Below are 6527 nucleotides of genomic sequence, written 5' to 3' on the forward strand. Positions count from 1 at the left end.
GACTAATAGGTAAGGCGTCTGACTTCGGTTACATATTCTTCAGTTATCAGAAGATTGAAGGTTCGAGTCCTACCACGTCGTTTATTTATCTGGGCGACACTTTTTATATTCTGAATCTGGCGTCAAATGAGCATTTTTGACAGTCCCTCACCTGAAGTAACGGAAGGCCTGTTGCTTACATTAAGCTGATTGTACATTTTCAACATTGTAGATCTGTGCGCACAGGCAGGATATGCGGTGAAGTTGAAATTCTTTCAGGGTAGTTGTACTTAGATGCAAAAAGCAAGAAATGGAATGTCTGAGACCACTACATTGGTGAGACGAGGTGGCCGAGAGGTTAAGGCGATGGACGACTAATCCATTGTGCTCTGCATGCGAGGGTTCGAATCCCATCTTTGTCGTTACTGTATTACACGTTTGATGCTGATGCACTTTCCGAACATTTCACTGACTCGTACTTGAAATGCAATTTCGTGAAAATTGCGCTGGTGTTGATGGTCTGTGCCCCTGCATTGCTCATATCTTGTTAAAATTAGAATATTCCAAGAAATTCCTCAAACCACATTAAAAGAAGGTGGAGATAAGATCGCGAATCGGAGACTGAGAACTCTCTCTTCCTTCTTCCTTCCTCTGAGATTGATACCGAATGAAAGACGAGCAGCAATGGAGGCAAATAATTAGGGAGCAGAAACATAAATTTCTCCTTCGGGGGCAATTTAATTTCAAAAATATTTATCAAACTTAATGACGAGATTTTCTGTTTTAGGTTCTTTGGTTGAGAGATAAATAATGCGCGAGAAATCCTCGTTCTTTTCAGCATTCTCTCATGGGATCTGAAGCCACAGTTTAACATCTTACTAGAAAGACGGCACTGCCGACAGTGCAGCACTACCTCAGTACTGCCCTGGAGTGTCAGCCTGGATTATGCACTCAAGTCTCTGGAGTGAGGCTTGAGTATGCTACCGCTAAGCCACGGCTGACACCTAAACTGAGTTCATTTGGCTGGTGTAAAATGACGGAGATAAGGGGAAAAATGATAATGGAGTAAACTTTCAAATTGGCGTCCAAGATTAAACCGGGCATCGTGATAGAAACAGCCCGATTTATGTTGCCATAGATTTCATAAGCTTTGAAAATCAGGCCTGTCTATAATGGGCGGGGTCGTGGTCAGTTGAGAATCATTCTGGGTCTGTTTAAACCGGGAGTGCTCACAGTCCCGGATCATTTTGTGACTGTTTGAAATGGCAGGGCTCACAATCTCGGATCATTCCGTTTATTTAGAAGCAGAGCGATATCAGCTTTGATGACCGAGTTGTTGAGTTTAACAAAATGTGTCGGGGCTCGTCCGGGACCTCTCGCATTTTAATCGTGAAATGCCCGAAGCGAGAATCATACCCCGAGACCAACGAGCCGCCGATGTCATCCTCCCATTTGGATTGAGTTTCACTGCGCTGGTGCGAATCCAGCTCACAGAGGACCTGTTTATTCAGTTGAAATATTTTTATCTTTTCCTCAGTCCACTTCTTTTTTCGAGCACTTTCCTTGAACCTGCTCACTCGCCCCATAAAAAGAGATTCAGTGGCATTAGCGGACGCATAGACTAATGGATAAGGCGTCTGATTTCGGTTGCATAATTCTTTAATTATCCGAAGATTGAAGGTTCAAGTCCTACCACGGTCGTTTAATTATCTGGACGACACTTTTTATATTCTGAATCTGGCGTGAAACCGACCATTTTTGACAGTCCTCACCTGAAGTAACGGAAGGCCTGTTGCTTACATTTAGCTGATTGTACATTTTCAACAATGTAGATCTGTGTGCACGGGCAGGATAAGCGGTGAAATTGAAATTCTTTCAGGGTAGTTACTGTGTTACATGTTTTTAAAAAAAAAAAATAATCATTGATGGGATTTGGGCTTCGCTGGCTAGGCCTGCATTTAGTGGCCATCCCTAATTGCCCTTGAGAAGATGGTGGTGAGCAGTCTTCTTGAACTGCTGCAGTCCATATGGTGTAGTTACACCCACAATGCTGTTAGGAGGGGATTTCCAAGATTTTGGCCCAGCGACAGTGAAGGAATGGCGATACAGTTCCAAGTCAGGATGGTGTGTGGCTTGGAGGGGAACTTGTAGGTGATGATGTTCCCATGCGTCTGCTGCCCTTGTCCTTCTAAGTGGTAGAGGTCGCGGGTTTGGAAGGTGCTGTTGAAGGAGCTTTGGCGAGTTGCTGCAGTGCATCTTGTAGACGGTACACACTGCAGCCAAAGTGCGCCGATGGTGGAGGGAGTGAATTTTGAAGGTGGTGGATGGAGTGCCAATCAAGCGGGCTGCTTCATCCTGAATGGTGTGGAGCTTCTTGAGTGTTGTTGGAGCTGCACTCATCCAGGCAAGTGGAGAGTATGCCATCACACTCCTGACTTGTGCCTTGTAGATGGTGGAAAGGCTTTGCGGAGTCAGGAGGTGAGACACTCGCCGCAGAATTCCCAGCCTCTGGCCTGCTCTTGTAGCCACAGTATTTATATGGCTGGTCCAGTTCAGTTTCTGATCAATGGTATCCCCCAGGATGTTGATAGTGGGGGATTCAGCGATGGTAATTCCATTGAATGTCAAGGGGAGATGGTTAGAGTGTCGCTTGTTGGAGATGGTCATTGCCTGGCACTTGTGTGGTGCGAATGTTACTTGCCACTTGTCAGCCCAAGTCTGAATGTTGTCCCGGTCTTGCTGCATATGGACACGGACTGCGTCAGTATCTGACGAGTCTCGAATGATGCTGAACTGTGTGCAATCATCAGCGAACATTCCCACTTCTGACCTTATGATGGAGGGAAGGTCATTGATGAAACCGCTGAAGATGTTTTGGCCTAGGACATTGCCCTGAGGAACTCCTGCAGTGATGTCATGTGATTGAGATGAATGACCTCCAACAACCACAGTCAACTCCGTTTGTGCTAGGTATGATTCCAACCAATGGAGAGTTTTCCCCTTGATTCCCATTGACTTCAGTTTTGCAGGTTTCTCTGGCTGTGTTTATCTTTCTTTCTTCACCTATGAGCTGTTTCTGAATCCGTGAGTTTGTGCTGTTTTGTGGGCTAGCGGCAGACATGTAGATATGTGCTGTTCGCTCTCCCAGATTGAGAATATGGATAATGTGGAGCAGTTTTCTGTAAACAAGCGGATTTACATATTTACCTCACAGTTTCTGCACATCTGGGACTGAATTCCCGCTTTTAATTATAAAATCGCGGAATTTTTAACAGTTATTGTTTTAAATCTTCTGCAACGTCGCCAAACTGAGGGAATTGGGGATTTTAGATTAAAGAGCGGGGGCTCATCAGGGATTTGGGTCCTCACCTCTCGCTTTTAAATCAATGGATTTTTCTGTGCGAGAATCATACCGCTAGACGCTATCTTTCAATGTCTCACGTCTCTGTGTCTTGTCTCTCTGTGTTTTCCACTGATGGACGTCTCAGGCTTCCTTCAACTGCCAAGTCTGATCTAACCTGCCGCACCAGCAGGAAAGGGTAAAGAAAGAAATAATGACTGAGACGGCAGGGAACGTCTTTAAAAAGTGAAATTCGAATTTTCAGACCGAAACCGGTGAAGTAAGGAAGATATTGTTGACTTGAAATATTTCGGGTACCACTTGATATTGCTGTACATTATATAGGAACTCGAGATTGGAAGGACAGAAGCAGTCTGAAAGAAATCATACACCTTCGTTTACCAGCGGCTTGTTTGTCTCGGAGTTTGAACCTCGTTCGAGGGGTTTCATTGCTTTCTGTGGGAGAGGTTCCCAGGTTCAAATGATGCCTTTGTGCAGTTGCAGAATGTGCGCAGATTGAAGCTGACATGATAACTGTTTACAACTCAACTGACCTCATTGGCGATTCTCAGTCCTTGAAAGACATCAATGTGGTTTTGCTTTAAAAGTTCATCACCAAAACCTGACTGAACAGCGACTCTGGCGGGACTCAAACCCTCAAATTTTAAATGACCTTTCACAACCATTACACTAGAAGTCAAATGCGCTACCCATTGTGCAACAGAGCCGTTTACAGCTAGTGATTCTGAATCGGTGAGATTGAGCTTCTTTGTGGGCGACCGGGAGACTTGAAGATATGTTCAGATGATTTCCCTGTTAATAATTTCCAGCTCCGTCTTTTCCCAAAGTTTATACAAACGAATTAATGAGAGGATCAGATGCATCGCTCGGGGAAAATCGTCCACTAAACATTGAAAGCTGACAGTATTTATTGTGAGCGGTTTAGATTTATACTGGTATAAAAGTTGCCGCGATCTGGGCGTGATTCGAGCAGGCAGTCTTATGATCTGGAGTCAGCCGGGTTACCGAAATTCGGATTTCCAGCATCTGCAGTATTTTGCAATCGTCCCGAAATCCTGTTGCGTCTCAAATGTACACTCTCGGGAGCCGCAAGCCTACATTTCGTTGTACTGCACTTGTGCACTAACAATGACAATAAAAGTTGATTTGATTTTGATTTGATTTGATTGATATAGGGTGGTATTTTAAGATACAACGTCATCAATTCTAATTGTGTGACACATGAAGGCTTTCAAACCCCCGCCAGCTCCCGCGGGTTGTGAGACAGCCTTGAGAAGCAGCATTCCCTATCAGCACCCGTATCCCACTTGCTTCTGCCGCCTGCTGCCAGGAATCTGCAACAAATCCAATTGCAGAGACAGGGCGCAAAGAATCATCTGGGAAAGAGGCATGAACTCCAAATCCAAATTGGCGGGACACGATCAGAGGGACAGTTAATGTTCTGGGGTGTGAACTTCGGTCAGAGCTGCAAACAAATAGGTGTAAGAGAGAGCGAATCTATTTCCTCTGTTGGGAGGGTCCAGCACAATGGGGCATAACCGTAAAATTAGAGCAACCCCGTTCTGTGATGATGTAAGGAAGCGCTTCTCCACACAGAGGGCAGTGGGAATCTGGAACTCTATTCCCGAAACAGCTGTTCAGGCTGGGGGTCAATTGATAATTTCAAACTGAAATCGGTAGGTTTGTGTTCGGCGAGGATGTGAAGGTTTATGGAATCATCGCAGGTAGATGGAGTTCAGATACTGATCTACCATGATCTGATTCAATAGCGGAGCATGCTCGAGGGCCTGAATGGCCTCCTGCTGATTCTATGTTCCTATAACAGTAACAGGACAAAAACATCAACAGCTGCAAACATACGGCGCATCTCATTCATATTTAACAGCAAAAATATCCATGTCGTGCGCAACTATGCTGTGGTCAGAAAAAATACGTGAAGCCGACGTGTGGCGCTGTGATGGTATCATGGTTAGTGCCCTGCATTCTGGCCGCAGTAACCTCGGTTCAAACTTAAATCACGTCACAGCTCGCTTTGCATCTTCTGTCCTCTGCGGCACCTGCTAATGGAACAGACTGCAAAATCAATCTTTATGACATGAAAAATGATGTTTTGTTGGCGGTGAAAACCTATTTACTCCTTTTAAACCCGCGCTCTCACATGCCTGACCTTGATGCTCCATAATTGAAACACGCCTCTTCTCCCAGCTTTTCCTTCTTCAACAATCAGTAGCCATTCTTTACTTGCCTCCTTACATTTCATTGTCACTTGCCTGTGGTATTACCTAAATCTAATATTCACTTTCATGTGGTTACGTGGTTAAGTTCTCTCTGCTACCACCGCGGTTCATGGCGGCACATGTCCCATTTGCACCAGTGTACAACCAGTCGATACACTTATATCTGTGTGACCACTTGACAGATAAGTGCTGCGAAAATAGGACTGGACTTTAGAAGGACAGCGGCCGGACTGTTCACGAAATTTCCTTAGAGAATCTTGTGATATCTTGTTCACTGAAGAAGTGGGTTTTGTTTTGATGCTGGCTGGCGCTTTTCCCAAAACTTTTGCAGTGCGTGAGCGACAGGCAGCGCTACCTAGCTGCCAACGGGGGTTTAAGTATAAGCTATTGGCCTGCTGTTATGTTGCAGTTAGATCGGAAGTGTTCCGTCTTAATCTTAACAAGTCTTTTGAAGTGTGTAATTGAAATAAATAGAGGATAAATGGAAAGATCGCTAGAGGGTGAAAGCAGCGATTACAGGAGGTTGACCATAATTGAAATGTTTTTGAATGCCCGTGGCACGGGACCCTGTGTTCTTTATGAAGAGTGGGAGTAGGGATAAAGATTAACAGAAATAAAATGTACTGACTTGTTGCGAATCAGAAAACTGCACTGGTCTGTTATCGGTAAATGTTTGAAATTAAATTCATTTCCAAAGGATAAAGTTAACCCTTTCTTCCAGCTCCCTCATCATTTGCTTTTTCCGTTAATCTTTCAAGGGGTGTAAGAACATAAGAAGGTAAGAAATAGGAACAGGAGAAGGCCATTCGGCCCTTCGAGCCTGCCCTGCCATTCATTGAGATCTTGGCTGATTTCTGCCTCAAATCCATTCACCGGCCCTATCGGCATATCGCTTAATGCCCTTACTAGTCAGAAAACTATCGAATTCTATTTTGAATATACCCAATGAA

At 44.6% G+C, this 6527-nt stretch overlaps 1 non-coding gene across 1 annotated transcript; it reads left to right on the forward strand.

Annotated features, from left to right (window-relative positions):
- Positions 1 to 319: 319 nt before the first annotated feature.
- trnas-acu (transfer RNA serine (anticodon ACU)) lies at positions 320 to 401 on the forward strand. Its single transcript has one exon. It is a non-coding gene; the product is annotated as a tRNA-Ser (tRNA).
- The last annotated feature ends 6126 nt before the right edge of the window (positions 402 to 6527 follow it).

This window comes from Somniosus microcephalus, unplaced genomic scaffold (genome assembly GCF_052327205.1).
Source record: "Somniosus microcephalus isolate GS21.2 unplaced genomic scaffold, FLI_Smic_1.0 unresolved_chr1, whole genome shotgun sequence".
Taxonomy (NCBI): Eukaryota; Metazoa; Chordata; class Chondrichthyes; order Squaliformes; family Somniosidae; genus Somniosus; species Somniosus microcephalus.